At 38.1% G+C, this 23,720-nt stretch overlaps 1 protein-coding gene and 1 non-coding gene across 4 annotated transcripts in view; both read left to right on the top strand.

Annotated features, from left to right (window-relative positions):
• Positions 1-23,720, top strand: part of AKAP6 (A-kinase anchoring protein 6) — a 571,209-nt gene that overhangs the window by 214,723 nt on the left and 332,766 nt on the right. The gene's annotated exons all lie outside the window — the stretch shown is intronic.
• On the top strand, positions 3,010-3,116 carry LOC145530780 (U6 spliceosomal RNA). Its single transcript, XR_014072073.1, has one exon. It is a non-coding gene; the product is annotated as a U6 spliceosomal RNA (small nuclear RNA).

Genomic DNA, 23,720 nt, shown 5'->3' with positions numbered 1-23,720 from the left:
AGGAGACACATTTTGAAGGGCCGCAAATATTTTAAATCCCTTGGTGGAGTCTGGGCTTGATCCAGTAGTTATAAAGACACCTACGAACAAAGGAATAACATGATAAAAACCTGGGTCGTGGCATGAATCTGTGGGTGTGTGCATAGTAATCTGGGAAGGAGAGAGATGTGAGACAGTTTATGAGGATGTTCCGTAAATGACACAAAGTGGCTGGACTTGGGTGGTGGTAACAGGAAGCAAGAAACAGTCCATTAGACTAGGCCACTGCGGCAAACCAGGAAGGTAGCTGGGGACTCAGAGGCGACTGGTTCTCTGTGGCTTTGTTTGCCCTCTTTGAGCTCAAATCAAACTAATACAACTGTTGTCACTTGGCATTAGGGCTCAGGGCTGTGTTTCTTTATACACATGTGAATAGAATAAAAAGGAATAGGATAGAAATTTCTCCTGTGTTCATTTTAGCAGCATGGCTGTTACTAGAGGGCTTTTAGCGTAAGCTGCTTCTATTGTTATGAGATACTCAAACCACTAATTTTTTTCATTTACCGAAATCATTGTTTAATAGACATGGAATATGTGAAATGAAGATGGAAAGAGATATGCTCTTCACCAGAGGAAGAGAGAGTGGGTATAAGGTCTGCTGGAGAACTGATTCATGAGGAGGGAGCTGGCCTGAGTGAAATTCCGAAGAAAGTTTTCAGTGTGCATTGTAATGTCCCCTCTTTCCAGAAACCTAAAGTCTGTCAAAAGACCCTATAAAGTAATTCAAGCAACAGTGTTAAGAATGGCTGCAGCTCAAGCCTTCGCCACTGCAAAGGGAATTAATATTATCACATTGGCCAAACGAATCCACCTGTGTAGTTTAGGTGACAAGATGGGGAGAGTCATCCACCTGACTCAGATAGGAGACTACATCCTGTATGCACATATGTCCACATCCTGGAAGTAACACCGGTGAAATGTTGTTTTGAAAAATATTTCAACTGCAGTGTTTAACTCTCTTAGCCTCTGGCTGCCCTCCCAGTGAAAGTTGCTCAGTCATGTCTAACTCTTTGCGACCCCATGGGCTATACAGTCCATGCAGTTCTCCAGGTCAGAATACTGGAGTGGGTAGTCTCTCCCTTTTCCAGGAGATCTTCCCAGCTCAGGGATGGAACCCAGGTTTCCCTCATTGCAGGCGGATTCTTTACCAGCTGAGCCACAAGGGGAGCCCAAGAATACTGGAGTGGGTGGCCTATCCCTTCTCCAGTGGATCTTCCTGACCCAGGAATCGAATTGGGGTCTCCTGCATTGCAGGCAGATTCTTTACCAGCTGATCTTCCAGGGAAACCTAGGTAAAGTCCACATGTCTGGGCACAGCCTGCAAGTTCCTTCACAGTCTGGACTCAGCTAGTCTGTTGTTGCCTCTGACATTTCCTTTCTCACTTCTCTGAAAATCCAGGCCCTTTCAGAAATTCATGCCTTGAAACATGGTTTCTCTCTCCCTGGGAAATCACGTTACTCCTTACCCTAAACTTCTATTTCTGGAAAAATTGCTATACATTTCCCAAGTCACAGCTAAAATGTCACCTACCTGGTGAAACTGTTTTGGCATCCAGTCTGGTCAGTCCTTGTGTTGATTCTCCCCATATTTTCATATAGTATCTACCATAGCATGGTGGTAGATGTAGCATCCAGTTTGGGTTATTACTACTCTAGCTGAGGAATCCTGCTTTATTCTATTCCATAATTTTGCATCCCTGATGATACATTTGTATGACTAGAATCAGGACAGAAGGAAATAATCAGCATAAAATACATTTCCTTTGATTATTTTGCTGATTGACTACAACCTGAGAAACTTAGACCTATGAATAATTAGCAGATCTTCCTCAGGGAGAGTTAGTTCACACCTATGCTAGAAACTCTGCATGGATTAACACAGTAGTTGGCATGCATATTTCCATTTTTTCTGACCTTTGCCAAGACATCCTGAGCACTTTACACCTTATGGTTATGACTGCGGGAGTGGAGCGGGGGGGATCCTCACCTCAAAACTCTGTTTGCAATTTTAAAAATTGTGCGTTAATGAACACTTAGGGGTAAATCATGTTTGTAATGAAAACTTGATGTTATTAAAGGGTAGTTGTTGTAAGGAGACATTCAAAGACAATGAGGTATTTTTAGCTTATTTATTTGAGTTCTGTACTATATTTCGTAGTAGATGAATGTAAGATTTGTATACGTGGATACACAGATACATCATTATTGTGGCAGAAACTATTTATTAAATACCCGCATGGACTTGATGATTTTGCTGGGTTCTGTTTAAATGTGTTCACTCTAGTAGGTCTCCCTGGGGTGCATATAAGTTGGATTCTGGTCTTCTATAATGAATAATGAGCTAGGTAAATCAAAGTGAACCTAAATTCTGCATAGATTAGAACAGTGGTTGGCATTGTTTTGTGTGCATATAATTGCATGCTTTCCTCATTCATTTTTCTGCTTCATATGTTCTTTTTATGTATCTCTTAATTAGATAAAGTTGAGGTGTCCATATTTTTAAAAATATTTCTTTTTAAACTTTCATAAATTAAATTGCAGATATGTAAAACTATGTTAGAAAAAATGGTGAATTTTCTTCTCAGAGTTGGACTTCTGTTTTGTTATTGTTTGTTTTAGGCTTTAAAAATTCTTGGGCCTAGGTTTTCCTAAAGAGCTATAAGCAATCATATTTCTTGGCTGCCACAGGATCATAAATAAGAATAAATATTTCATATCTGTTTAATGTGGTTACCCTAAAATTCCATACATCTTTTAAAATGCAGTTACATAAATATGTTACAGGTTTCCAGAAGAAATATATTGAAGCTTAAAGTACAAGGCTATAAAAGACTATAAATTTATTATTTCTCATCAAACTTAGGTTCTTTTTTTAGATTCTTTTTTTTGTTTTATTTTGATTTTTATAACATAGTCAACGATAGAAAAAAAAATCTTATTTCAAACTGAAGCTATTTAAGAAGATGAATGGTGCTCGGTTCGGCAGCACATATACTAAAATTGGAACAATACAGAGAAGATTAGCATGGCCCCTGTGCAAGGATGACACGCAAATTCGTGAAGCGTCCCATATTTTTTATAAAACTCCTAGAGGAAAACATAGGCAAAACACTCTCCGACATAAACCACAGCAGGATCCTCTATGACCCACCTCCCAGAATATTGGAAATAAAAGCAAAAATAAACAAATGGGACCTAATTAAAATTAAAAGCTTTTGCACAACAAAGGAAACTATAAGCAAGGTGAAAAGACAGCCTTTGGAATGGGAGAAAATAATAGCAAATGAAACAACGGACAATTAATCTCAAAAATATACAAGCAACTCCTGTAGCTCAATTCCAGAAAAATAAACTACCCAATCAAAAAGTGGACCAAAGAACTAAACAGACACTTCTCCAAAGAAGACATACAGATGGCTAACAAACACATGAAAAGATGCTCAACATCACTCATTATCAGAGAAATGCAAATCAAAACCACAATGAGGTACCATTTCACACCCATCAGAATGGCTGCTATCCAAAAGTCTACAAGCAATAAATGCTGGAGAGGGTGTGGAGAAAATGGAACCCTCTTACACTGTTGGTGGGAATGCAAACTAGTACAGCTACTATGGAGAACAGTGTGGAGATTCCTCAAAAAACTGGAAATAGAACTGCCATATGACCCAGCAATCCCACTGCTGGGGATACACACTGAGGAAACCAGACTTGAAAGAGACATGTGTACCCCAATGTTCATCGCAGCACTGTTTATAATAGCCAGGATATGGAAGCAGCCTAGATGCCCATCAGCAGATGAATGGATAAGGAAGCTGTGGTACATATACACAATGGAATATTACTCAGCCATTAAAAAGAATACGTTTGAATAAGTTCTAATGAGGTGGATGAAACTGGAGCCTATTATACAGAGTGAAGTAAGCCAGAAAGAAAAACACCAATACAGTATACTAACACATATATATGGTATTTAGTCAATCGGTAAAGATAACCCTGTATGCGAGACATCAAAAGAGACACAGATAAATAGAACAGTATTATGGACTCTATGGGAGAGGGCAACGGCAGGATGATATGGGAGAATGGCATGGAAGCATGTAAACTATCATATGTGAAACAAATCGCCAGTCCAGGTTCAATGCATGATACAGGGTGCTTGGGGCTGGTGCACCGAGATGACCCAGAGGGATGGGATGGGGGGGGAGGTGGGAGGGGGGTTCTGGAAGGGGAAAACATGTACACCCATGGTGGATTCATGTCAATGTATGGCAAAACAAATACAATATTGTAAAGTTAAAAAATAGAAAATAATTTTTTAAAAAAATTTTTAAAAAAATAAAAAAAAAAAAAGAAGATAAATGTGTTTTCTTTATATCATGACCCCAGCTAGACATTGAAGCACAAATTCTACACTCATAATTCTCATTCACAACTAAAAGCCAGTGACCCAAAGGCTGGCACATATCTCCTCTTTCAGCTATAAAGCCTGACTGGATGCACTCAACCCTCACTGCTCTCTTGAGCTGTGATTTAGCAACAGTGTTCACTGTGTTGCATTCTTATATGCTAATTTTTTCTAATTTGAAAAAAATTCTTAGTTTTGTATGCTCTCTATATTCTCAAACAAGTTTAAAAGCTTGCCCCTCATATTTTATTTTATTAAAAAAATGTTTTTAACAGTAGGTCCTTGTTGGTTATCTGTTTTAAATATATCTGAAATCTCAAACTCCCAATCTAATCTCCCACTCAAACGTTTCTTAAGGGAAAGTTTTCCCACTTTTTTTTGGTATAAAACTGCAACCATTTTTGGTCAGCTGATTGATTGATTGAATCCTCACATTATCATTTTATTCTTTTTTGAAATATATTTATTTATGTTTATTTTTTAACTGGTGGAAATTGCTTTACAGTGTTGTGTTAGTTTCTGCTGTACAACAACATGAATCAGTCATAATTCTATATATATATCCCCTCCCTCTTGAGCCTCCCTCCCCACCCGACCCCAGCCCAGCACCAAGCTGTGCTCACTATGTTGAAAAGTAACTTCCCACTATTTATTTTACACATGATGGTGTATATATGCCAGTGCCGCTTTCTCAGTTTGTCCCAACTTCACCTTCCCCTGCTGTGTCCACAGGTCCATTCTCTGCTAGGTTCATAAGTATCATTTTTCTGGATTCCACGTATTATGTTAATATATGTTACTTGTTTTTCTCTTTCTGACTTACTTTACTCTGTATAAGAGGCTCCAGGTTCATCCACCTCACTATAAGTGACTCAAATCTGTTTCTTTTTATCACTGAATAATATTCCATTGTATGTATGTACCACATCTTCTTTATCCATTCGTCTGTCAGTGGACATCTAGGTTGTGTCCATGTTCTGGCTATTGTAAATATTGCTGCAATGAACATTAGGGTGCATGCATCTTTTAGAATTGTGGTTTTCTCAGGGAAAATGTCCAGTAGTGGGATTGCTGTGTTGTATAGTAGATTGCAGATGACACCACCCTTATGGCAGAAAGTGAAGAAGGACTGAAGAGCCTCTTGATGAAAGTGAAAGAGGAGAGTGAAAAAGTTGGCTTAAAGCTCAACGTTCAGAAAACTAAGATCATGGCATCTGGTCCCATCACTTCATGGGAAATAGATGGGGAAACAGTGGAAACAGCATCAGACTTGATTTTTTTGGGTTCCAAAATCACTGCTGATGGTGATTGCAGCCATGAAATTAAAAGACACTTACTCCTTGGAAGGAAGGTTATGACCAACCTAGACAGCATGTTTAAAAGCAGAGACATTACTTTGCCAACAAAGGTCAGTCTAGTCAAGGCTATGGTTTTTCCAGTGGTCATGTATGGATGTGAGAGTTGGACGGTGAATAAAGCTGAGTGCCGCAGAATTGATGCTTTTGAACTGTGGTGTTGGAGAAGACTCTTGAGAGTCCTTTGGACTGCAAGGAGATCCAACCAGTCCATCCTAAAGGAGATCAATCCTGGGTGTTCATTGGAAGGTCTGATGTTGAAGCTGAAACTCCAATACTTTGGCCACCTGATGCAAAGAGTTGACTCATTGGAAAAGACCCTAATGCTGGGTAGGATTGGGGGCAGGAGGAGAAGGGGACGACAGAGGATGAGATGGTTGGATGGCATCACTGACTCAATGGACATGGGTTTGGGTAGACTCCGGGAGTTAGTGATGGACAGAGAGGCCTGGCGTGCTGCAATTCACTGGGTCGCAAAGAGTCGGACATGACTGAGCGACTGAACTGAACTGATAGTAGATTTATTCCTAGTTTTCAAAGGAATCTCCATACTGTTTTCCATAATAACTGTATCAATTTACGTTCCCACCAACAGTGCAGGCAAGTTCCCTTTTTTCCATGTCCTCTCCATATTTATTGTCTGTGGACTTTTTGGTGATAACCATTCTGAAAAGTGTGAGATGATAACCTCACTGTGGCTTTGATTTTCATTTCTCCACTAATGAGTGATATTGAGCATCTTTTCATGTGTTTATCAGCCATCTCTATGCCTTCTTTGGAGAAATGTCTGTTTAGATTTTCTGCCCATTTTTTTATTGAATTGTTTGTTTCTCTGATACTGAGCTATATGAGCTGCTTATATATTTTGGAGATTAATCCTTTGTCAGTTGCTTCATTTGCAATTATTTTCTCCCATTTTGAGAGCTGTCTTTTCATCTTGTTTGAAGTTTTCATTGCTATGCAAAAGCTTTTATTCGGTCCCATTTGTTTATTTTTATTTCCTTTAATCTAGGAAATGGACCAGAGAGAATCTTTCTGCTATTTATGTCAAAGAGTGTACTGCCTATGTTTTCCTCTAAGAACTTTATCGTTTCTGTCCTTACATATAAGTTTTTAACCCATTTTAAGTTTATTTTTGTGTATGGTGTTAGGGAGTGTTCTAGTTTCATTCTTTTGCATGTAGCTGTCCAGTTTTCCCCTGTTGAAGAGGCTGTCTTTTCTTCATTGCATATTCTTGTCTCCTTTGTTCAAGATAAGATGCCCCCATGTGCTTGAATTATTCTCTGGGCTTTCTATTTTGTTCCATTGGTCTATATTTCTGTTTTTGTGCCAGTATGTACTGTCTTGATGACTATAACCTTGTAGTATAGTCTGAAGTCATGATAATTGATTCCTCCAGCTCTGTTTTTCTTTCTCAGGATTGCTTTGGCTATTTGGGATCTTCTGTGTTTTCATATAAATTGTGAAGTTTTTTGTTCTAGTTCTGTGAAAAACATCATTGGTAATTTGATAAGGATTGCATTGAATCTGTAGATTGCTTTGAGTAGTATAGTCATTTTGACAATATTGATTCTTCTAATCCAAGAACATCACATTATCATTTAAAAATTTCCCTCTGTTCTGAGTGGCATTAGCATGCCAGGGAAAACATAACTTACTGAAGATATTTCAATGAATTAGTAAAATGTGTTCATAAGCATTTTAAAATTAGTATAATTGTTCACAGAGTTTTGGGGTTCCGCCTTGGCCAAAACAAGCAGAATTTTGTTGGAATTAACTCAGAGCAGAATTTGACGTTTTTCTTAATAAGAATGAGGCAATGAGTAGCCTTAATTAAGTTCCTTGAAAGACAAGATACTCCAGTTAATCAGATCTAAAGTTTGGGGCAAGTTAAATCTGTAAGTTCTACACAAGTCCTTTACCAGTTAGTTCAGTTTTTCTAAATCTCTAGCATAACACATATTCGTGTTTGAGAGGAAGTAGAATTATGAACCAACTCCATCTTTGACTACTTGGCAGTTTAATATTCATTTACATCCATTCTCTGTCCAAGGGAGAGCTGGTATGGAAATGTACTCCTCATGACATTCTCTCTAACAGTTCCCAGTGGGAGTCTTGGTTTCAAAGGTTAAAACAGGTACAATGACATATTTAAATCCATCATAAATCTTCCCATGCACACAGCCTTTTCTGTAGTAAGGAGAGCAAAGGAGGAAGAACTAAAAATGAAATGCACTGACATCTTGATTAATGATGCCCAGGACCAAAGGTCTTTTTGCAAAGGAGGAAAAACATCTATAAATCTGATGAAGTTGAGTGGTTTTTTTTGTAGCTGGTTAACAACAGTACCTCAGTGGCAGCTTCTCTTTGTTCTCGGCTGCCTGGAGTAGGACCAAAATTCAGTGTCCAAGTTCTGTTACTAACTCTATGATGTGGTGACACCTCCCTTTTCTGGGTCTCATCTTCCTCATTTATAAAATGAGGGCTCAGTAGGCCTCCTTCCAGCTGTAACATTTTGCTGAGATAACTAGACACACCCTCAGCCAACTGTAAATTCTGCCAGATTTGTGGCTTTAATCCCTTGTTGCCCCTTTCTGTATCTGGATAAGAAAGTTTCCTTTCTCTTAAAGTCCCTCTAGTCCTTTTCTCTGCTAGTAGTAATACTAACCATCTCCCCAGTGTTTATATTTTACTTTCTTCAAAGTGATTGTATGCATTATCTCTGCTAATCCTTACAATAATACTTGGACAGAGGGATCTGAGGTACAGAGACGTTAGTTGACTTCTCCAAGTTCACACAGCTAGAAAGCGGTAGAGCTAGGAATAAATTCCAGCTCTGAAGTCAGTGTTAGCCTCTTTTAGATTAGTAATTTCTTTGAAAATGTGACGAAAGCTTTAAGTCATCTTCACAAGGTGTTGCACACGCGTGCCCATAATTTGCATACTATTTCAAGACAACCTCTGAAACCCATTCGTGGGGACTCCGCATTTATTCCTATAGTATACTATATATAATGCTGTTTTTTCAGTTCACTTTTTCCTGATTTCAAAATGGGAAGATTTTGAAAGAGATCTATTGAAAATGTATACTTGATTTCACAGTCTGATGTTTAGTGGAAAATAGTCATCTGGATCCTCCTTTATATTAGGTTTTTTATATACATGAACATCGGGACCTTTGGGGGGAGCTGCCCAGTCCCAGGTATATGGTAAGACTGCAGATGAGATCTTCACCTTGAAAAATTAACTTCCCAGTCCATTCTTTAATGCTTGAATTCCCTTTGCCCTCTGCAAAGGTTTCCTTTTCATAATTAGAGATAAAGCATTAAAAATAAATGTCACTGGCATAAGTAATTCATGGGCTTACATTCACATCAAGAATATATACCAGAGGCTTTCTTAGAAATTTTTTTTTTTTTTAATGGAGGAGAGGGCTCTGGGCCCAGAAACAGTTAGATGGAAAGAAAAGCCTTCCAAAAGAAGCCCTGTTGAAAACTGTCAGATTTTACCTTGTCATATGAGTTGACTGCTAACTGAATTCAAGCAGAAGAGACTAATTTCTAAACACATTGTTCATAACTACTAAAACAGTTGAAAGTATTCTTAAAGCTTGTTTGAAGCTGTCTTCTAGAGTTCGTAGGGCATGCTGGAATGTCTTAGTCCTTTTTTTAATTTAATTTTATTTTATGGTGACTCCTTTAGTTTAAGCAGCATCAGCGATTTCAGAAGCATGTTGGGAGTAATGAAAGGTTGATGCCCCACTAGTATAAACCAGTTTTAATGTTGGAATGGGAGTTCTTCAAATTGGTGACAGTCAATTGTCTTCTCTGCCCTTGTGGTCCTCCCTCCCCTTTCTGCTGCCCCAGGTCTGGCTGGACATGAGGCTGAGTGGGAAGTCCACAGGATTTAGAGATGGCAAGCCTCGTTCTTATCCTGTCTCTGCTACTCACTAGAAGTTGGATGCCAAGCAATCCAGTAATTTCTATGAGCTGTAATTTTCTTGGCTGTAAATGTTTCTCTCTAAAGGCTAAAGATCAAGTAAGATTATTCTTTAGAAGAACTTGGAACTCTCTCAGATGCTATGTAAATGTCCCTAGTTCTGATTATAATTTCCCAGTCCAAACACTGCTTGCTGCTTTTGTGACTATGACAGGATGAGCTGGCCAAGTGTATGTATGTGCATATGTGTTAGATTTGTGGCAACTGTATATACTGCCACTCATAATTCATTCTTCTATTGTTTGCTTTTTGTCATTAAGACACAATAAAATATAGCTTTTTTTAAAAAAGATAAAACATAGTTTTGTGCTTTTGCCTATTGAGGAAGAATGTGATTTTTGAGCGTTGTTTTCAAGTTAAAGACTATTATTTTACATCCAAATATGTTGAAAAAGTATAAAGAAACAAGAAATTAAGGAAACACAACATTTAAAAAATAAAGCTTTAATTAACAAGTCCTGCAAGGGGCAGGGCATATTTCATTTGACTTTCCTAGTTAACAGAGTAAAATAACAAATATTAATACTAAAGTTTTTTTTTTTACTGTGTATTAGTATACTTTCTCCCCAAATTTCAAGTGTATAGTACTGAGCATACCTAAATCTTTCTCAGAATTAAAGATACAGAAGCTTTTGGGGTAACCACTGGAACATCATTTTCACAAAATAATGTAGATTAAGACATTGTATCTCCTTCATGAATCACAAGTCTTGTTGTGGAGAAGGGGCTTGGTAACTCAATTGAAGCTATGAGCCATGCCTGTGCAGGGCCACCCAAGATGGATGGGTCATAGTAAAGAGTTCTGACAAAACGTGGTCCACTAGAGGAGGAAATGGCAACCCACTCCAGTATTCTTTCCTAGAGAAACCCATGGACAGTATGAAAAGGCAAAAAGATATCACACCAAAAGATGAGCCTCTCAGGTCTGTAGGTGTCCAGTATGCTACTGGAGAAGAGCTGAGGGCAGTTACTAATAGCTCCAGAAAGAATGAAGTGGCTGGGCCAAAGCAGAAACGACACTCAGTTGTGGATGTGTCTAGTGGTGAAACTAAAGTCCAATGATGTAAAAAACAATATTATATAGGAACCTGGAATGTTCAGTTCATCAATCAAGGTAAATTGGATATGATCAAGCAGGAAATGGCAAGAGTGAACATCAACATCTTAGGAATCAATGAACTAAAATGGACGGGAATGGCCAAATTTAATTCAGATGACCATTATATCTACTACTACTACATTATATCTATCTACCCTTAGAAGAAATGGAGTAGCCTTTATAGGCAAAAGAGTCTGGAATGTAGTACTTGGGTACAACCTCAAAAAACAAAAACAGAATGATCACCATTCGTTTCAAAGGCAAACATTCAATATTACAATAATCCAAGTCTATGCCCCAACCACTAATGCTGAAGAAGCTGAATTTGACCAGTTCTATGAAGACCTACAAGACCTTCTAGAACTAACACCAAAAAAGATGTCCTTTTCATCATAGGGGATTTAAATGCAAAAGTAGGAAGTCAAGAGATAACTGAAGTAAAAGGCAAGTTTGGCCTTGGAGTACAAAATGAAGCAGGCCAAAGGCTAACAGAGTTTTGTCAAGAGAACACATTGGTGATAGCAGACACCCCTTTCCAACAACCCAAGAGACGACATCACCAGATGGCCAATACTGAAATCATACTGATTATTTTCTTTGCAGCCAAATATGGAGAAGCTCTATATGGTCGGCAAAAACAAGACTTGGAGCTGACTGTGGCTCAGATCATGAGTTCCTTATTGCAAAATTCAGACTTAAATTGAAGAAAGTAGGGAAAACCACTAGGCCATTCAGGTATGACCTAAATTAAATCCCTTATCATTATACAATGGTGGTGATGAATAGATTCAAGGGATTAGATCTGGTAGATAGTGTGCCAGAAGAACTATGGACGGAGGTTTGTAATATTGTACAGAAGGCAGTGACCATCCCAAAGGAAAAGAAGTGCAAGAAAGCAAAATAGTTGTCTGAGGAGGCTTTACACATCGCTGAGGAAAGAATAGAAGTGAAAGGCAAGGGAGAAAGGGAAAGATATCCCAACTGAATGCAGAAATCCAGAGAACAGAAAGGTGAGATAAGAAGGCCTTCTTAAATGAACAATGCAAGAAAATAGAGGAAGAGACTAGAGATCTGTTCAAGAAAATTGGAGATATCAAGGGAACACTTCATGCAAGGATGGGCACAATAAAGGATAGAAATGGTAAGGACCTAACAAAAGCAGAAGAGGTTAAAAAGAGGTGGCAAGAATACACAGAAGAACTGTACAAAAAGGTCTTAATGACTGTGTTAACCACGATGGTGTAGTCATTCAATAACAGCCAAACATCTTGGAGTGTGCAGTTAAGTGGGCCTTAGGAAGCATCACTAGGAACAAAGCTAGTGAAGGCGAAAGAATTCCAGCTGAGCTATTTAAAATCCTAAAGATGATGTTGTTAAAGTGCTGCATTCAATGCATCGGCAGATTTGGAAAATTCAGCAGTGGCTGTAGAACTGGGAAAGGTCAGTTTTCATTCCAATACCAAAGGAGGGCAGTGCCAAAGAATGTTCAGAGTATACTACAGTTACACTCATTTCACATGCTAGCAAGGTAATGCTCAAAATCCTTCAAGTTAGGCTTTAGCAGTACATAAACTGATAACTGATAACTGATGTACAAGCTGGGTTTTGAACAGGCAGAGGAACCAGTCATCAAATTGCCAACATTAGTTAGATCAGGGAGAAAGCATGGGAAATTCCAGAAAAACTACTTCTGCTTCATCACCTATGTTAAAACCTTTGTGTGGATCACAACAAACTGTGGAAAATTCCTAAAGAAATGGGAGTACCAGATCACCCTACCTGTCTCCTGAGAAACTTATATGCAGGTAAAGAAGCAACAGTTAGAACCTTACGTGGAACAACTGACTGGTTCAAAATTGGGAAAGGAGTATGACAAGGCTGTTTATTGTCACTCTGCTCTCTTAACTTATATGCAGAGTACATCATTCCAAATGCTGGGCTGAATGAATCACAAGCTGGAATCAAGATTTCCAGGAGAAATATCAACAACCTCAGATATGCAGATGATACCACTCTAATGGGAGAAAGTAAAGAGGAACTTAAGAGTCTCTTGATGAGGGTGAAAGAGGAGAGTGAAAAAGCTGGCTTGAAACTCAACATTTAAAAACTAAGATCATACCATCTGGTCCCATCACTTCATGGCAAAATGAAGGGGAAAAAGTGGAAGCAGTAACAGATTTTATTTTGTTGGGTTCCAAGTTTCCAAATCATGGCAGATTGTGACTGCAGCCATGAAATTAAAAGGTGCCTGCTCTTTGGAATAAAAGCTATAAGAAACCTAGACAGCTTATTAAAAAGTAGAGATATCACTTTGCCAACAATGATCCGTATTTTCAAAGCTATGATTTCCAGTAGTCAGGTATGGGTGTGAGAGTTGGACCATAAAGAATACTGAGTGGTGAAGAACTGTTGCTTTCGAATTTTGGTGCTGGAGAAGACTCTTGAGAGTCCTTTGGATGGTAAGGAGATCAAACCAGTCAATCCTAAACTAAATCAATCCTGAATATTCATTGGAAGGACCGATGCTGAAGCTGAAGCTTTGGCCACCTGATGGGGAGAGCTGACTCATTGGAAAAGACCCTGATGCTGGAAAAGATTGAGGGCAGGAGGAGAAGAGGGTGGTAGAGGATGATATAGCATCACTGAGGACATGAATTTGAGCAAATTCTGAGAGATAGTGGAGGACAGAGGAGCCTGGCGTGCTATAGTCCGTGGGTCACAAAGAGTCAGACACAACTTTGTAACTGAACAACACCACCAAAGGTATGTATGCTGAACATTCCTGTCTTCTTTCAAAATACTTTTGGGATTAGCTTTTTTTCTTCAAGAGTGGACTAAGTGGAAGATTCAGTTTATTGACGAGCTTAGTTATAGTTTTATTGTTAATGATGCTAAAATTTGGGCCAATTTAATCCTTTAGAAGGCTTTTTAAAACCCTTGCTGCTGCTGCTGCTAAGTTGCTTCAGTCGTGTCCAACTCTATGTGACCCCATAGACGGCAACCCACCAGGCTCCGCTGTCCCTGAGATTCTCCAGGCAAGAACACTGGAGTGGGTTGCCATTTCCTTCTCCAGTGCATGAAAGTGAAAAGTGAAAGTGAACTCGCTCAGTTGTGTCCAACTCTTCAAGACTCCATGGACTGCAGCCTACCAGGCTCCTCTGTCCATGGGATTTTCCAGGCAAGAGTACTGGAGTGGGTTGCTGTTTCCTTCTCCGTTTAAAACCCTTAATATAGGGCAAAAAAGCCTTCTATATGAATATGTTTATTATATGTTTATTTAGAATAGTGGAATACTAAGAAAAACACAAATTGGGGAAGTTGTTCATTATTATATTTTGTCTAGCTAATAACCTGGTGGTGGAAAAAATTAATTGACTGGAGGAAAATGTTGCTTTAATTTGCAAATAGATTGAAATTTGGAAATCCATGGGAACAAACAAATATCCTTCTTGCTTCATGCAGGTCTAAAAGTCAAATTAGCTTTTAGCTAGTTTGCATGATTCCCTAAGACTAAATTTTATACTGGCTGCCATTTGAAAAAGTAAAGTGTTTTGCTGCTTTATTAGTGTACATTTTTATATAATCAAAATTTGTATGTAGAAAGAATGAGTTTCCGAATCACTATAAATCTATTCAATGAGTTGAATAATTTATCATCCTTTCAAAAATCTGGCTTTGCTTTAATGCTCCAGCTTCTATTTTCTGCTCCCATCCATTTATCACTCTCTTTCGGGTGTGTTCTGCAGAGTTAGCACAAAGGATATAGCTTTCTTGGCATAAAGCAATTTATTTGCTGGTATATGAACCAGTGTCTAGGAAACTTGCCAAATTAGCACAATCATGTGCAGGTATGGAAACCATGCATATATTAATAAAACATGGAATGGGATCTCACTGTGCAGGAAGAGCAGCTCCTTAGATAAACCTGTTGTGAACTAATTTATTCATGTATCTTCTGGTTGTCTCCTAAGCACAGGTCAGTTGATTTATTGTTGCTGCTGATGTTTAAATGAAATATTTTATATTTTTTTCTGATTATAAGGCAATACATAGTCATAAAATAAATATCAGTGCCTGCTGTGCTGTCTGAAATCAATAGCCTCTAGCCAAATATGGATATTTAAACTTGAGTTAATAAACATTAAATAAAACTTTATAAATTCAGTTCCTTTGTGTAGTAAGCCATTGTCTGAATATGCCTTTATTTATTTGCGTATTCTGCTAATGATGTACATATAGGTAGCTTCTGTTTTTTCCCTATTATAAAAACTGTTGTGATTATTATCTTTGAGCATATATGTTTTTGTACTTGTGTAAAAAATATTTAAAATTGGTACATATTGTAGAGCTGCCCTGCAGAGACTGCATCAATAAATATTCCCTTGGTTGCTTATGAGAGAGGCATTCACATCAACTGGGCAAATCACTGAACCTCTCTTAAGTCTCATTAAATTTTTCTATTCAAGATAGGATTAATAATATTTACCATTTACCTTACCAAGTAATTAGAGATAAAATAATGTTTGTGATTAGTTTAAACAAATAAAAGGAAAGTGCTACTGTCATGAATGGTATTCATATTATTAAAACACCTCTTAGTTGTAAGGGTGGTAGTCAGAGACCCTTTATCCTGTGCAGGCCAGTTTAAAACCTAAAATAGGGACCTATGTTGGTGGTAGTGGTGGAGAGAATATGACTTGGAAGACTTCATCATGGCAAATGGAACTCTGGCTTCAGAAACAATTATTTGTTGTTGTTGTTGTAGGCATAAATACATAAATACAAAGGCAGATTTTCTATATAAGGACATTTAGAGCAGTGGGGATTTTTTTTGTTTTAACCTTACAATGTGATAAAACCTGAGGGATTATCCAATCCCACTCCTCATTCTACAGATGAGAAAGCAGAGGTCCACGGAAGTTAAGCAAGTTCTCAGATTCATACAGCTAACAAGGGGAAGAATCTAGGTGATGTCCTGCTCTCTGATGCTCCAGCCAGCATCCTTCCTCTACATCCCACCACTCTAAATGACAAGTCACGCAGTGGCAGGATTTACACTGTCTCTCCAGATACAGTTTAAGGCAAGTGTTGCAATCCAGTCTGATAACTAGTATTTATCTAGAAGCTTATTTTGAAGTAAATCCTTTGTATAGAGTGACTGAGCCATTTTAAAGTCAGACTGCCACGTGCTCATTATTAGCTATTTCAAATTCCTGAAGTGATAATAGAATTTTTCAAAGTGACTCTTTAAGCCAAACTACAAATCAAATCTGTTTCTCATGAAAGGCATCCAAGTTAGGCAACATTCCTTAGAAATGAATGTTCTTAGAGTCTGGGGAAGCAATCAGTCTGTCTTTAGCTCATCTCTGAAACTTAAACTTAATTCCTTAATTTTCTCTATGACTTTAACATAAGAAATGATAAGGACGGACAGCTTCAAATTATGGGTAAGGTTTCCATCAGCCTGCGAAGCTAACCAGATGGTCATGGCCTTATTGCAGTTGGAATATGCCTTCAAAGTTGTTTTCTTGAGTGTTTAATGCCCAGTTGCCTTCTTTGGGATCTCTCTCTTCACTGGCATTTTTTGAATGCTAGCAGAACATAACCTAGAGAAATTAAGGTTGATGGCCTGCCTTCTATTTCATCTGGGTCTTCTAAGATATGTAAGAGATCTTAAATTTAGAAAGAGCAAGTGCCCTCCAGTGAGTCATGTGTTGTATTTCAACTCACTGAGAATGCTTGTCCTTCTGCAGAAACTAGAGTCTCAAGGTTTCTGGTCAGAGCACAACTTCTTATGCGGCCAGCTCTGACCCCTATATATAGAGTTTTACACTCAGGGCAATACTTGATCTTGTACTTGCTGATATAAAGCAGTAGAAAATGAGATGCCACAATGTAGGGACCACTGGTTTGCTGGAGCAGACCAGTAGGGAGATAAATTATAGTGAAAACTTGATTTTTATATGAGATGAAAAGATGCAGGTAACACACATGTTTAGATGTTTAAGGAGTTTTTATTTCACATTTCTTTGTTGATATATAACTTAAAAGGCATATAAGCATAGATTTGGAATGGACGGAGTTATTTGCCTCAAATAAATGCTTTCTTATATTGTTTTCTTTCTTTTATTCATTTAAAAACTTGGTTGTATGTTTTTCTTGAATATACAGCTATTGGATGGTATATTTTTCTTGAACATGTAGTAGCTAAATGATGTGAATATGAGAATTATCCATTAGAAGAGGGTCTCAGTGTGTTTGCCAAGTTGTCATCAGACATGGTTTGCTCAAAGTCCCAAGAAGTACTTGCTTGTAAATAAACTTCCTTTTCCTCCCCTTTTTATTGAAGTAAAACTGGTTCACTCCAAAATCTTCCTTTGTGATATTGACATTGGGAAAAAACAGTGGTGAGCCATATAGTCCCTGTCCCTTTGATCACCTTTAGAGTGATTGCTTTATTTTTATCAGTGCTGTCCTGTTTTTATATTACATGACATTTGTAACTTGCCCCAATCCTACTTTGGAAGTACATGAAGTATAAATTCCAAACAAATGATTGAGTTACTGTTCATCTGCCTATATAAAATGGGTTGGTGGGGGAAAGTGGTTGGTCAAAGCAGGACAATCTGGATTTGGTCACACTGATGAGAGGAAGGGATAGAGGAAGATATTTTGTCGTCGTCTTTACCTCATCATTTTTTAAGGGCTGAATTTTTGTGGGGGAGATTGTTTCTTTTGTTTTGTTATTTTTTTAAGTGATGTATTAGCATATGTAGAAAAGGACAGAGTACATGCATTTCAAAATTTTAAAGGGGTTAACGTAACATTTTTTTCAATATGTGATAAATACTTGAAGCTATTTGATTATAAACCAGGTAAAATAACAGTGCTAAGGCCAACAGGATCCATAGAAATTGGTCTAGGTATTGTTACAATGCCTTATATGAAAAGAAGCATTCATCATGGTTTCATTTTAATGATGAGCAGTCTTTGAATGACATAGTACTTAATTTAGCAAATATTTCAAAATGAAGAAAAAAGTAGAAATGATGTCTTCACAGAAATGTAGTTCAGTTTTGAATTTAGAAAGAAGAGAAAGCAGAGATCAAAATCCTTTTTATAAAAACCAAAATACAGAGTAAAAAGTTGTAATATTATGTAAGCAAATCACCAAATATTTTCAGAAACAAGCTTTCAAGAGTTTTTTGTTTCGTTATCAAATAATAAAAATAAGTGGCTGGTAGCAATCCTTATAAAATAAATTAGGCTCTCAAATTGAAACAAAGCATTTTGATAGATGTGAAATCTAAATCAATCAAGATTACGTTATGGTTTAGTAATAGCTGTCAAATGGCCGAATCAAGATAGCTATTTAAAAATAGGCACCTTAAGGTGTCATGAGCAAAAAAAAAAAAGACAGGGCTGGTTGTAACCAGAATCTTGTCCATGGGCCTCAAATATATCTCTTAAATGGACTTGCTACTTGTTTAGCAGTAATAATTGTATGTATTTTAATTAAATATATTTTCTTATGCAAGAGGAGGGAGTAATACATATAAGGGGAAATAATTTTAAAATGAAAAGTAATCAGTGTTATTTAACCAAAGATATCTAAATAAATTATAATCTTCAAAGTACTTTGGAAACTTCAAAAAGTCTAATAGATGTTATACATTTACCCATAATATAGTTTCAGAGACTGATTTTTTTTTTTTTTTAACTGCTTTCTCTGAAGTTCTATCAAGCCCATGAGGTAACTAATATCTCTTATCTCATATTGGTCAGGCAGCTTTGAAAAGCGGTTTTGTCATTGAATAAATGGAAAAATTGAAAAATAAAAATTTCTAAATAATTTAACTTCTCTAATAGGTATAGTCTTTAAGAATGTGGGGTTTATGGTGAGAAAGAATTAGCTATAGTGAGATAGCTAACAGAAGAGGTTTCTTGGTGAAGACGGGGTTGAAGAAGCACTGAATTAAATGTACAGAATAGGGTCTTATCATCTACTGAGTAGCACTTGAGGAAATTTAATATAAAAGATGTAGGTTTTGATCAAGTAGGTGGAGGATGGGCCAGAAGCTTCCCTGACAATGAGCATTTTTAGTAATATCAGGGAAGTCATGAGGATTCCAAACTTTATTTTATCTGCTTCACATTTTAACCCTCAAATGGCCCAGGCATAGAGTGGAGGCAGCTCAAAATTAGAAGCTTATCTGTATAGCAGATATGGTGAGAATACCCCTTCCCCCTCGTACTCAGCACTAGGCCAGGGCAGGCAAAACCTAGAAATCCCAAGCTTCTTATTCATCTAGAATCAACTTCAGGACTTCAACACAGAGCTAGTTGAGAGTGAAACCAAACAGAAAGATATTTGTGTGCTGACGACACTGGGAATTCCTCCCTGTGTGCTGCTCGGGCTGACATCCTGAAAAAGTTCAGGCCCTGGTGAAGCTGCACAGACCGGGCCCCATGTGTCTTGTCGGCATCATAAACTTGATTTTCTGAATCGTTCCTGTTGACATTTTCATCTCTGTTCAGAGGCTGTAAACCTTAATTATATAATAGGACCCAAGTTATGACAAAACAGAAAAATTTAAAAGGTCCCCGTATGTTCACTTACCTGAAACCTTCCTTTTCCAACTTTACAAGGCTGACCTGGTCATCATTTTAGCAAATCACAATAATTTAAATCACAACAATTTACCTTACAAGGTAGGGATTCCATCCATTTTGCTACAGATAATTCCCCAGTGATCAAAGTCATATTTTGTTCAATCTGCCTCCTTGATAGCAAGTTAGTGTAAATGAAAACCCTTGGCAAATATATGTTAGCATATATTAAAAAAGTTACTTGTTCAAGATGGCAATTCTTTTACTACCCTAAAGCTGTATTAACAGTTAAAAATATATCAAGCTTGATTTCATTTTCTTAAAGGATTCCAAAGCAGTGAAAAATCCACTTTAAAAAAAAGACAGTTTTTCAGATTAGTGAAAACTCACTGGACTGTGAAAAGGAGCAAAAAAAAATCCTGTGGTCATCCAGGCTAAAGAATGAAGTCATTAATTAGGGAAGGAATGTGAGATTGCCACTAGATTTTTGTCAGATGATTATTTAATTTTATTTTCCTGCCAGAAAACAGTGGAGTAACATGTTTAGGATACTCTCGGAAAGAAAATGTGAGCTAAGGATTCAGTGAAACAGGGTCAAGTATAAAGACCTCAGATTTGCAAGAAATCAGGGTATGTTGTTTCCTTAAGTTACTAAGAAATCTGCTGGAGAATATGTGTTCAGTTCAGTTCTGTCGCTCAGTCATGTCTGACTCTTTGCGACCCCATGAACCGCAGCACACCAGGCCTCCCTGTCCATCACCAACTCCTGGAGTCCACCCAAACCCATATCCATTGAGTCGGTGATGCCATCCAACCATCTCATCCTCTGTCGTCCCTTTCTCCTCCTGCCCTCAATCTTTCCCAGCATCAGGGTCTTTTCAAATGAGTCAGCCCTTCGCATCAGGTGGCCAAAGTATTGGAGTTCCAGCTTCAACACCAGTTCTTCCAATAAACACCCAGGACCGATCTCCTTTAGGATGGACTGGTTGGATCTCCTTGCAGTCCAAGGGACTCTCAAGAGTCTTCTCCAACACCACAGTTCAAAAGCATCAATTCTTCGGCACTCAGATTTCTTTATAGTCCAGCTCTCACATCCATACATGACCACTGGAAAAACCATAGCCTTGACTAGACAGACCTTTGCTGACAAAGTAATGTCTCTGCTTTTTAATATGGTGTCTAGGTTGGTCATAAGTTTCCTTCCAAGGAGTAAGCATCTTTTAATTTCATGGCTGTAATCACCATCTGTAGTGATTTTGGAGCCCAGAAAAATAAAGTCAGCCACTGTTTCCACTGTTTGCCCATCTATTTGCCATGAAGTGATGGGATCGGATGCCATGATCTTAGTTTTCTGAATGTTGAGTTTTAAGCCAACTTTTTCACTCTCTTCTTTCACTTTCATCAAGAGGCTCTTTAGTTCTTCACTTTCTGCCATAAGGGTGGTGTCATCTGCATATCTGAGGTTATTGATATTTCTCCCAGCAATCTTGATTCCAGCCTGTGCTTCATCCAGCCCAGCATCCAGCCCAGCGTTTAGCCTGTGCTTCATCCAGCCCAGCGTTTCTTATGATGTATTCTGCATATAAGTTAAATAAGCAGGGTGACAATATGCAGCCTTGACGTATATTCCTTTTCCTATTTGGAACCAGTCTGTTGTTCCATGTCCAGTTCTAACTATTGCTTCCTGACCTGCATACAAGTTTCTCAAGAGGCAGGTCAGGTGGTCTGGTATTCCCATCTCTTGAAGAATTTTCCACAGTTTGTTGTGATCCACACAGTCAAAGGCTTTGGAATATGTGTTAGGTAGTCAGAATATCTGGACAAATGTCCGTATAAGAACTGCTGGCAATGATTTTCATTGGCTGATAAAAATCACAAAAAGCAAGACAACCATATGCAGTTCTTTACAAAATTGTGCAACGCCATCCCTAAGTTAGTCTTGCCAAAAGGAAAACAAAAAAGGAAAAAGAAACCTGAAAGTGATCAAGATTTTAGATCTGATTATCAATTTCCAGGCAACATAGGAGAGAGGGGCATGTGTAATATATTGTAACACCATGGGGTTGCAATTAGCAAAGCCCAGACTATGAAATGTGAAACTCTACAGGACAGACAACCCTACTTCTTCAACAGAATTTCCATGATAGAGAGGGAGACAGAGAGAAAAAACTATATAGATTAATAGAGATTTAAGAGCCATATTAACCAATCAATCTGTTGGAACTTGCTTGGATCCTGATTCAAAATTCAATGTATATAGCAAAAGATATATATATATATATATATATATATATATATATATATAAAACTATTGAGGAAATATGGACATTTTATAATGTTTAGAAATTAATTTTTAGGGAAAAAATAACGGTGTCACAGTTCTGTTTAACAATAGGAGTCCTTGTCTTATAGCAATGAGATAGGAACCCCAGCAATAACACTGAGAACCTAGGAAGATATGTGATTTTTCTATTCAGTCAGTAGTATGAGAGGAACCCTGGTACCTTGAAAAATTAGGCACCTCATTAATATTTACACATGATGTCATTGACGAGGAAATGAAATGACATACTCAGAAGAGCAACCTCACGTATGCAGATGATACCACTCTAATGGCAGAAAGCAAAGAAGAACTAAAGAGCCTCTTGATGAAGGTGAAAGAAGAGAGTAAAAAAGCTGGCTTAAAACTCACCGTTCAAAAAACTAAGATCATGGCATCTGGTCCCATCACTTCATGGCAAATAGATGGGGAAAAATTGGAAACAGTGACAAATTTTATTTTCTTGGGCTCCAAAAATCACTGTGGATGGTGACTATAGCCATGAAACTAAAAGATGCTTGCTCCATGGAAGAAAAGCTATGTCCAACCTAGACAGCGTATTAAAAAGCAGAGACATCACTTTGCCCACAGAGGTCCATAGAGTAGAAGCTATGGTTTTTCCAGTAGTCAAATATGGATGTGAGAGTTGGACCATAAAGAAGGTTGAGCACTGAAGAATTGGTGCTTTAGAATTGTGGTGCTGGAGAAGACTCTTGAGAGTTCCTTGGACAGAGAGAGATCAAACCAGTCAATCCTGAAGGAAATCAACCCTGAATATTCATTGGAAGGACTGGTGCTGAAGCTGAAGCTCCAATACTTTGGTCAGCTGATGCAAAGTGCCAACTCATTGGAAAAGACCCTGATGCTGGGAAAGATTGAGGGCAGAAGGAGAAGGGGACAACAGAGGATGAGATGGTTGGGTGGCATCACTGACTCAATGGACATGAATTTGAGCAAACTCCAGGAGATGGGGAAGGACAGGGAAGCCTGGCTTGATGCAGTCCATGGGGTCACAAAGAGTTGGACATGACTGAGCGACTGAATAATGCACAACTGAGAAGAGCTAGTTTTATGACAAAAATATTCCTTACTCAGTGCCTTTTGAGGGGTTGGACTCAGTTTTCATTCCTGTCTGCCATGCTTTCTGTATCCAGGAAATGAATACATCAGAGCCTTTGTCAGACAATGTCTTGCAGTTTCATGGACTGAAGGTCAGCCTACCTCATCAGTGTAGCACAGAAACACTAGATTGAGAGTTCCTTGAAGCTAGGGAGTTTGCTGATTCAAGTTTATATCTCTGCATTTAAGCATCCTGTAATTGCAAGTTGCTGTAGGATGTCATCTCATTGCTCAGATCAGGGTCTCTTCTGGGTCACACACCTGTGCTACCATGACTAAAGGCAAAACTGCTGAACAGGACTTGTGTTTATGGTATGTTTTGTTGTCCTTCCCCCTCCCATCTTTGTTGCTCTGTTCTCTCTTCATGGTACTCCACACCCTCATGTTGTTTTCCTCTGATCAAAGCCCTTCCATATAACCACAACAACCTCCAGAGACTCGCTAATTCCCAAGTGTCGTGCTTTTTGATTGGGCCTTCCCTCTGCTTGAACAGTCCTAAACCATTTTCATCTGCATCTTTATTTCTACGATACCGATCTGAAATAGAGCAGTTGTTTAAAATGACTTGTGATTAAGATGTGAATGATAGGTAGATTTAGTCCAAATTAATCTCTGCTTAGTGGAATGTGTAAAACAGATTGTCCTAAACTCTGTGGTGCTACTACTGGAAGAGGTATTAGTTAAGCATTCTACTAGAAAATTTGCTGATCCTTCCTCTGCTTTGTCACTCCTTCCTGACTCATGCGGTTTACCGTGAGAACTGATGCAACA

The sequence above is a fragment of the Giraffa tippelskirchi genome, chromosome 12 (genome assembly GCF_054371585.1).
Source record: "Giraffa tippelskirchi isolate mGirTip1 chromosome 12, T2T-mGirTip1v1.2.pri, whole genome shotgun sequence".
NCBI classification, from domain to species: domain Eukaryota; kingdom Metazoa; phylum Chordata; class Mammalia; order Artiodactyla; family Giraffidae; genus Giraffa; species Giraffa tippelskirchi.
This window is presented reverse-complemented; position numbering and strand designations above follow the sequence as displayed.